Here is an 8,345-nt window from a genome sequence, read left to right on the forward strand (position 1 = left end):
AAGGGATCCATACAACATCAGGAATACTTTGATACAATGGGGAAAGGGGAATTTCCAAAGCAAAGTTGTAAGAAGAATATGGAACTTGGCGGTAGGATTCGTAATATGGTCGATTTGGAAAGAGCGAAATCGAAGAGTCTTTAGGGATAAAAGCTGTCAAGAATCGAGAATTTGGGATGAAATATGCAGGTCAATTAAAGAAACTGTTTTGTCAGAAGTATGGGAGGAAGAAGATTGGAAGTTGAATCCGGAAGAGCAGAGAATAGTCTCAAAACTGAACATGGAATTTAAGATGGTCTACCCCAATACAGAGAGGAGGAACAGAACTGGCATGCAGAGCCCCAACTATTTCAGACTTCCTGGGGATCAACGGATTAAATTAAACTTCGACGGGGCCTCAAAGGGTAACCCGGGACAAGCAGGTCTGGGAGGCATCTTCAGAGATAGCAGAGGCAATACAAGGTGGGTGTTTGCCGAATGGGGAGGGGAAATGACGAATAACGAAGCGGAGTTGTGGGCGGTGCATCAAGGTCTCCGGATAGCAGTTAGAAACGGTTACATGAACCTTGAAATCGAAGGAGATTCCCAAATTACGATAGAAATGTTAAGGAAATTAAGGGATGGTAGAAGATGGGATCAGGTAACGAACAGCTGGAGGACAGCAGGGATAATCCAGGATATTGAGGGGCTGCTGAGTAGGATCGAATACACAATAATTAACCACGTATTGAGAACGGGGAACCGCGCAGCAGATCTATTGGCCAATTGGGGAAGTGGAGGATCGAACAGGACAGTGGATGGCAGCTGGACATCATTAAAGGATGATCCAAGCTGGATCGAGTTAAATAATATACTAAATCAGGACTATAATGAAGCGATCGCACAGGAAAGAAACAATTAGCCGCCTCCCGGTTATGGGAAGGAGGAGAAACGACAGGTTAATCAATGCTCGGACAGAGCGTATGCAGGAACAAGCATACGAAGATCAAGTCATAAAGGTCGGGATCAATCAAACCATGGGAAAGGTGAGCACCCCTAGGAGAGAGGTGGGAAAGGTACCGAGAAGGGGAGGTGGAACTGTCAGAGAGACAGAGATCGCTAGCCCTCATGATAGGGAAAAGAGGACAGCTGGAAGAACAAATGAAAAGAATATTGATGAGGAGAATAGGCAGCAACGATGCTTTAAGAAGAAAAGGTGGCAAAGCAGGGGTAATAAAGGAGCAGCATGCAATAGGACGACGCAAAGAGAGAAATTAGGAGCGAGCCAAGGCCAAGTGAGGTGGAGAATTGGGAATTTGCAGCAGACGAAGGACAGCCGGAGAAAACAAAAGAGGGAAAGGAAAATGGCAGAGAACCAAGAAAGGAGAGCAGGAAGGTGGACGAGAAGTAAGGCGGTAGCTCCAGAAGAGAAAGGAAAAAGTATAGCAGAGGAAGCTCCGCAGAAGGTCTTTCTAACAATCCCGGACGAGTCGGAGGAAGAATTTGATATTCGGAATTACATTATAGAAGAAGGGCCAGGACGTGCGACGGCTGGAAAGGAAAGTAAGACGGAGGGGAACCAGACTAGGACGAGAAGCCGAGAAGACGAGGAAGATGACCAGGAAGAAGGAGAAGGAGAGGAGTATGGTAGAAGAGCAGGGAGCAGAGTAACGCGAGGACGGGGAAACCAAAGAGGAAGAGGAGGGACTGGAGGACGAGGCGGACGAGGGAGTAGGGGCGGAAGAAGGGGATCAGACGAGGGAGAAGCCAGTGAGGCGAGAGGCAGGAAAAGAGGTAAGAAGGATATGAGAAAGAAGCTACAGGAAGCAGAGGAGGCCTATTACCATGATACTAACCCGAATATCAGAAGGATAATTGATCACTTAGAGGAGGAAGCCCTGCAGGAGCCTTCAGATCCCGAGATGGAAGATTGGGAGAGGCTCCTCCCGGATCCGGGGCATACGAGGGGGAGAATGTCCCTTTACAAACAATCTCTACATGTTTACTGGGGAATGAAATGGTTACTGGCCAAAGCAATGGAGCAGGTGGCCATGGAAATGGCCGAACTGTCCCAAGGAATCCCCACCCTGAAAAAAGAACTGAAGAATATTCAGGTCACCCTACTCATGCAGGACAGGAAAATGGATGAGATTCAGCAGATGCTTCAAGCGGGCGGATTGGGAGTCAAGCTAGAGAAGGAGCCAGAGCCTGGCACAATGAACCAGTAGAAGAAGGAGTCGCTGTAAGGAGGTTTTTATAAAAATCTCCATTTTGATTTTTGTATTGTTAGATGTTATTTATGCAGAGAAAAAACAGTTTGAATAGAGGTAGAATAGAGGTGTATTTAGCTTGGGTAGACAGACTGATAATATACTTTTTTTGGTTGGCTTTTAAAAACTTCAGATGGTCAAGAGACCCGGTTTCCCTTAAGGGCGGGTTGAGACCTGCATATCTATGTACTGTTTTTAATTTTTGATAATGGAAAAAAAAGAGTACCGCCTCAGCTTACAAAAAAAAAAAGAATAAATAAAGTCCATATATATAATTAAAATAAAAATAACATAAAAATTATAAAATAAATAAATAAAGAAAACCAATAAAGTATTTTGATGTCATGTGGGGGAGGGTGATGTCGAGTATCACCACTCTACCCACTGACCAAATTGGTAACAATTGCATAGCCTATACTAGGGTTGTGTGACTACTACCATCGAGTTGGTCGATGGGCATAGGAGTGATGCCCAATATCGACCCTATCAACCCAATATTCAAAAATTTTGTTTTCTTTTTCTTAATTAGATTTTATTTATTTATTTATTGATGTTATAAATATTATTGATCTAAATTATAGTTTTATTTTTTATTTTTATTTTAAATTAAAATTTATTTTTTTAGTTTTTATTTTATAATCAAAACATATATATATATATATATATATATATATATCCATGCCGCTAGGCATGGATATTTCATTGAGTTTATGGTCAAACTTAGATTAATTTAAAGTTGACTGAAAAATTCATAAATTTCCCATAATTTATTAAAATTTAATATTTTTTACAATATTTTAAATTATTTTTCTGCAATCCAATTGCCCATCAAATTTAACTTGTTATTTCTCATAGATTAATGAGATAGAGATACACAGAATTACAAAGTTCACATCACCATCTACGAGAGTACCAGGGTTGCAAGGAGTTGCAAGGGTATGGGTGTCGCAATAAATCCTTATGTTTGGTCTTTTCTCCGGACGTTGTCGCTTGACCGTATGTGCAAAAGATAGGCTTGTTATTATCGTTATTATTATTTTTTAAACCCGGTCATACATATTATAAAATATTTGTTATTATTATTTCTTTAACCCGGTCATACATATTATAAAATATTTGGCATCATATTAAATAATGCATAAAGTCTTTAAAAGATTTACCATGAATATTTGTATGTTGTTTAGGCCAACACTGGTCACTCAAAGATTGAGCTGAACCAAAAAAGTTAGAATATGAGCATGTTAGACTATGTTTTGATATTGATTTTATATATAATAATTAAAAATTGTGTGTGTTATAGAAGGTTAAATCCTAAAATAATATGAAGTTTATAAAGTTTATAAGTATATAAGGAATGTAATATTATTATGTTTTTAATTAAAATTTAAAAATGATTTTTTAGAGTTAAATGTTATTTGAAAATAAGACGAATTGCAGTAAATATTCATATTATATAGTAAAAACTTGCAGATGATATGCAACTCGCTTTCCTAGCACTCAGCTTCTATGTCCTCTTGCGTATTAAACATTGTTTATATGCTACAGCACATCATCATTGTGGGCCTCTACACGTCATTTTGCCCGGACACGCAATATATTTATGATATTATATTTTTTCCACCTTTAATATATCACTATTCATTTTAAATAATTCATACTATTTAAATGATATAAGTTACAATTTTTGTATTTGTGTTGTGTGATTATACTTTTTATATCATAACGTGGTCGAAATATATATTCTTTGAAAGCAGATTTGATATAATATGTAAACTATGCAGAGTATACGCATAATATTTAAATAAAATAATATTAAATTATTTTTAAATTTTATATTATAATTATTAAAATATATATTTAAAAATTTAAAAATAAAATAATTTAGCGTAATTTTTTTTTATAAATGTTTTAGGAAAATCTTATAGACATGATAAACATTATAATATTTTAAAAATAAATAATTAAAATAATTAATTGAAGTCAACTTCTTAATTGCAACTTTTTTTAGACCAATTTTGAAGAAATGAGTGAAACTCTTAAAATGGGAACATTTTCGTTCTCCATGACACGTTGACCAAACTAAAATAATATAGTTATCTCTCATTTTAAATGTCTATTTTTATCTATTATTTTTAAATATAATTAAAAAAATTATAAATATTGATAGCTTATTTATATTACCAATATCTTAATATATATATATTTTAATATTTATATGTTTAACTCATATTATTATTATTAAAAATATATATATGTTTAATTTATAAATTTTCAATTCAAATTTATTATACTATTTCATTTTTAAACTAAATTTTAAACTAAACTATCTTTAAAAATATAACATTTCAAACATCATTTAATATTTTTTCCTCATCCAAAACAAACTATATATTACAAGTAGCTATTTATAAATAATACATTGTATTATTTTCTTAATTTTTTAAGTTAAGATGCAATTTTTTTAAACAAGTAGCGAATCCATCAAACAAGTGGTTGACCAATCACATTTCTTTCAAAAATTGTGCAAATATTAATTTATATTTTAAATTATAATTTTCAAGGCTCACAAATGGATTGAAACTTTTCAATCCAACTTACTCTTTCAATCCCTGCCCCAAAAGTACATTATAAAACTACAATTACAAAGGATAGTAACCAATTATTTTAATATATAGCAATAGTGATCACATAGTTTTACTATTTTTTCACTAAGCGGGAGGGACAAGCTACTATGTAGCACTTATTTATTTTTATTATATGTTTGATTAGTTTTTATGTTTAATATTTTTATTTTATTTTATTTTTTTGGTTTGACCCATGAGAGATTTGAACCTTGATTTCATGGCTTACATAATGTTAGTGTCCTATGGTATAGTATTCAAAGCCAAGTTTGGTCTTTTTATCATTTTGGTCAATTTGTAAAGTGTTGTTATGATCTATTAGAGATAAAGTCCTTAGTTTTTTGTGAAGAGTGTAAGATTAGAGTTTTGGCACTCTTTCTTATGTATGGAAGTTTAAAGGAGGTTTACAAGAGTGGAAACATCATCCATTAGCTATATTTCTTAGTCAGAGATCTGAACATCAGGTTAAATAATGCAAATAAACATTTGCTGCACTTTTGTTGTAGGTGAATATTTTTGAGAGATAGAGTTTTATAGCTTGAACATGTTTTATCTAACCAGTTTATGGTGATCCTAAGGATGTATCTCACCTACATATTGCATTCAGAATCCCAGAGGATGATTTGAAATATGAAAAGAGAAAATTCGTTGCGCTTTTATTGAAGGAAGTAGAAAACATAGCAAATTTGTTGCGCTTTTACATACTCATCATTTAACCATTAAATTTGACTCCAGACTTCTTGAAATAATTTTATATGGTTGTTATAAGTGTTCTTTAGCATTTTGGATATTCAAGCCTCATTCTTGTGAAGGCATTCAATGTATTCAAATTTGTTGTGCTCAGTTGTTGCGCTTTCTCTTTAGAAGTTGATGTTTAAAGAATGGGAGGATGCAGTATGATCAGAAGTGTTTTGATAGTTATATGATGTTCCAAGAATCATTCATCACCTATACAACCCTTTCAGAATTCAAGGAGGTCTCAAAATTCACAAAGGATGAACTTGTTGTGTTTTTGTTGTGCTTTTTATTGTTTTAGCGGTCAACTTCAAGATTAGTTTCTTACCAACTTAAGATGAATTTGGAAAAAAAAAAAAAAAAATCATACATGGTCCAAATAACAAAAGCCTCTCTCATAGTTTACACATATATCATTGTTTGGGAGATATGAAATGACATTTGAGGCTTATTTTTCAAAGAATAAAATTTTGTATTTTTTCTTGTTTCATCCATTATTTGTTGGCGCGCTTTTCTAACAGATGGAAGCGAATTTTTGAAAAAAAAATAGTTTTTTTTCAATAATCAATCAACTAAAAAACACCTCTCTCATTTTTTACACAAGTGTTATAATTTGGGAATTACAGGTGTCACTTTGAGACCCATTTTTCACAATTTCACATACCAGATTTGCCCACAGAGTCCTAGAATTTTTTGAAATTCGACTTAGTGGACCTCCAACTTGGCATAATTAACTCCAAATTGATTTAGATGGTAAATTTTGAATATTTTTCTACCCAATCCCATGATTTACTCTCCAGTTAGCATATTTTTTTTTACTCAAAAACCAAGCCGTAGATAATAGGATATGGCCAGATTTTCAAAATATTTTATTCCTAAATTATTGTAACCTCTTTCTATCTTTGGGAAAAGGATGGATTTCAACTTCCTTATTCCAGGCATGAGCTAATTGTATATATTTCATGAATTTTAGTGTGAAAAGGGTTGATTGGGGAACAAAAAGAGAGATTGTTTCTTTGATATTGTAAATTGTGGAGTTTAAATACAAGTGATCAGTACAGAAGTACTTTTCCTCTCAAGGATTCCTGTGTCGATAGCTTATGGTGATGTGCTTTCTTCTACGTTTATGTGTTCTTTTCTAGTTATCCATGAACATGTTCTTCTTTTCATTATTTGAATGAATACTATATTTTACAGAATTTATCCTAGATAGATGCTTTGTTTCATTCCATTTCAAATAATACCAGTATTTTTCATCTAAATTTAAGCATAAAATTCATCCTTGATAGATTATTTATGTTTAATGGGTTGTGATTCTTAATTTCTCTACCCTATGCTACAACAAATTTAAAGATCCAAAAGTTTTGGCTACCTTTCCCTTGTCATAGATCTGCTCCATAACCAGTTATTGATCACTTTAATCAATTAGACTCCATTCCCAATAGATATCTCTATAGATCTTCCATCAAAATTTTAGAAACCTATTCCTCTATGATCTCAATACCTAGCCTAAAACCTAAGACAACCAGTCATCCAAGTGACTAAAGATTCATATATAGAGAGCCTTCTCTAAAGCTGGAAGGGCTAGATTCTAGTTTTAAAGTGGTTTTTGGTTACCTTTGAGTTCCTCTCCTCAACACGGAGGAATTACAAAGTGCTAACACACAATGCTTCATAACATGGTGAATGAAAATTAAGATGCCCCTGTGAGTAAACATTTTTCTTGTTTGTTTGTTAGGTATTGTGAGTCCTGAGATGACTAGCACACCTAACCTATGGCTTGAGTAACCACGACTCAAGGGAATCTAAGCCATCAAAATCACTCGAGGATAGAAACTAGCCTATGCCATGCCAACCCTTAGCATGGATGGGATTTTTCCCATGGGGTTTAAAACCGTTGACCTTTTCACCACAGATTGCCTTAACAAAACATATTTTCACTGTATATTCTACACCATGTGGGAAAGAATATGTGTGCGTGTGTGTGTCATCCGAATTGGATCATTATATTTCTTTTCATCCATCTTAATGCATTTAGAGTGGAAAAAGTGGAGGAATCCGCTCACAGGACCGTTTTTACTAGCGGGACCCAGTTTGGCAAAATGGGGTCTGAAACCTTCCAAGAGCGTTTTGAGGCTTCAAACGAATATTTTTGGGGGTAAAATTTTCCCCATAATGGCGCACCATTTCATGTTATTCTACACACAGAGATCTTTCCAACAGTGCAAGAATCATGTCAATCGGAATCCATATGCAAAAGTTATGTCACTCATAAGTTGACCTTCTTGTTTTCACACCTATAGTTCAGGAGGATGTCACGTCATCCCCCATTATTCATGGAAAAGGGGCTAGTCACATGTTTTTGATGTAAAATACTCTAGAAGAGTTTATTTTGTAACTCTAGTTAAGAGTTGATGTAGTCAAAATTAACCACTAGTAGGAGCCTATCAGACTGTGTTATAACAGAGCCACAAGGAGGAAGAGGAAATCCATCCTTTCAAGAGAATTTTGTTCCATAGCTGAGAAAAGATAGTCAAGAGAGATAAGAGGTAGAGCACACAGAGACGATATGTGCAATGTAGCAGCCCACAGGCAACATGCCTTACTTCTTTGTATCTGAAACCATATTTCTAGACAGAGAAAGAGAGCGAAGTGGCCTCACCTTCTAGCTAGGTTTTCTCCCGAAAGGGTTTCCCAAAGAGCATATATTGTGTATTTTATGTGAGTGTGAGATTATTTT

This window comes from Pinus tabuliformis, chromosome 1_1 (genome assembly GCF_031772625.1).
Source record: "Pinus tabuliformis cultivar Carrire ecotype Pingquan chromosome 1_1, CPIR1, whole genome shotgun sequence".
Lineage (NCBI taxonomy): Eukaryota > Viridiplantae > Streptophyta > Pinopsida > Pinales > Pinaceae > Pinus > Pinus tabuliformis.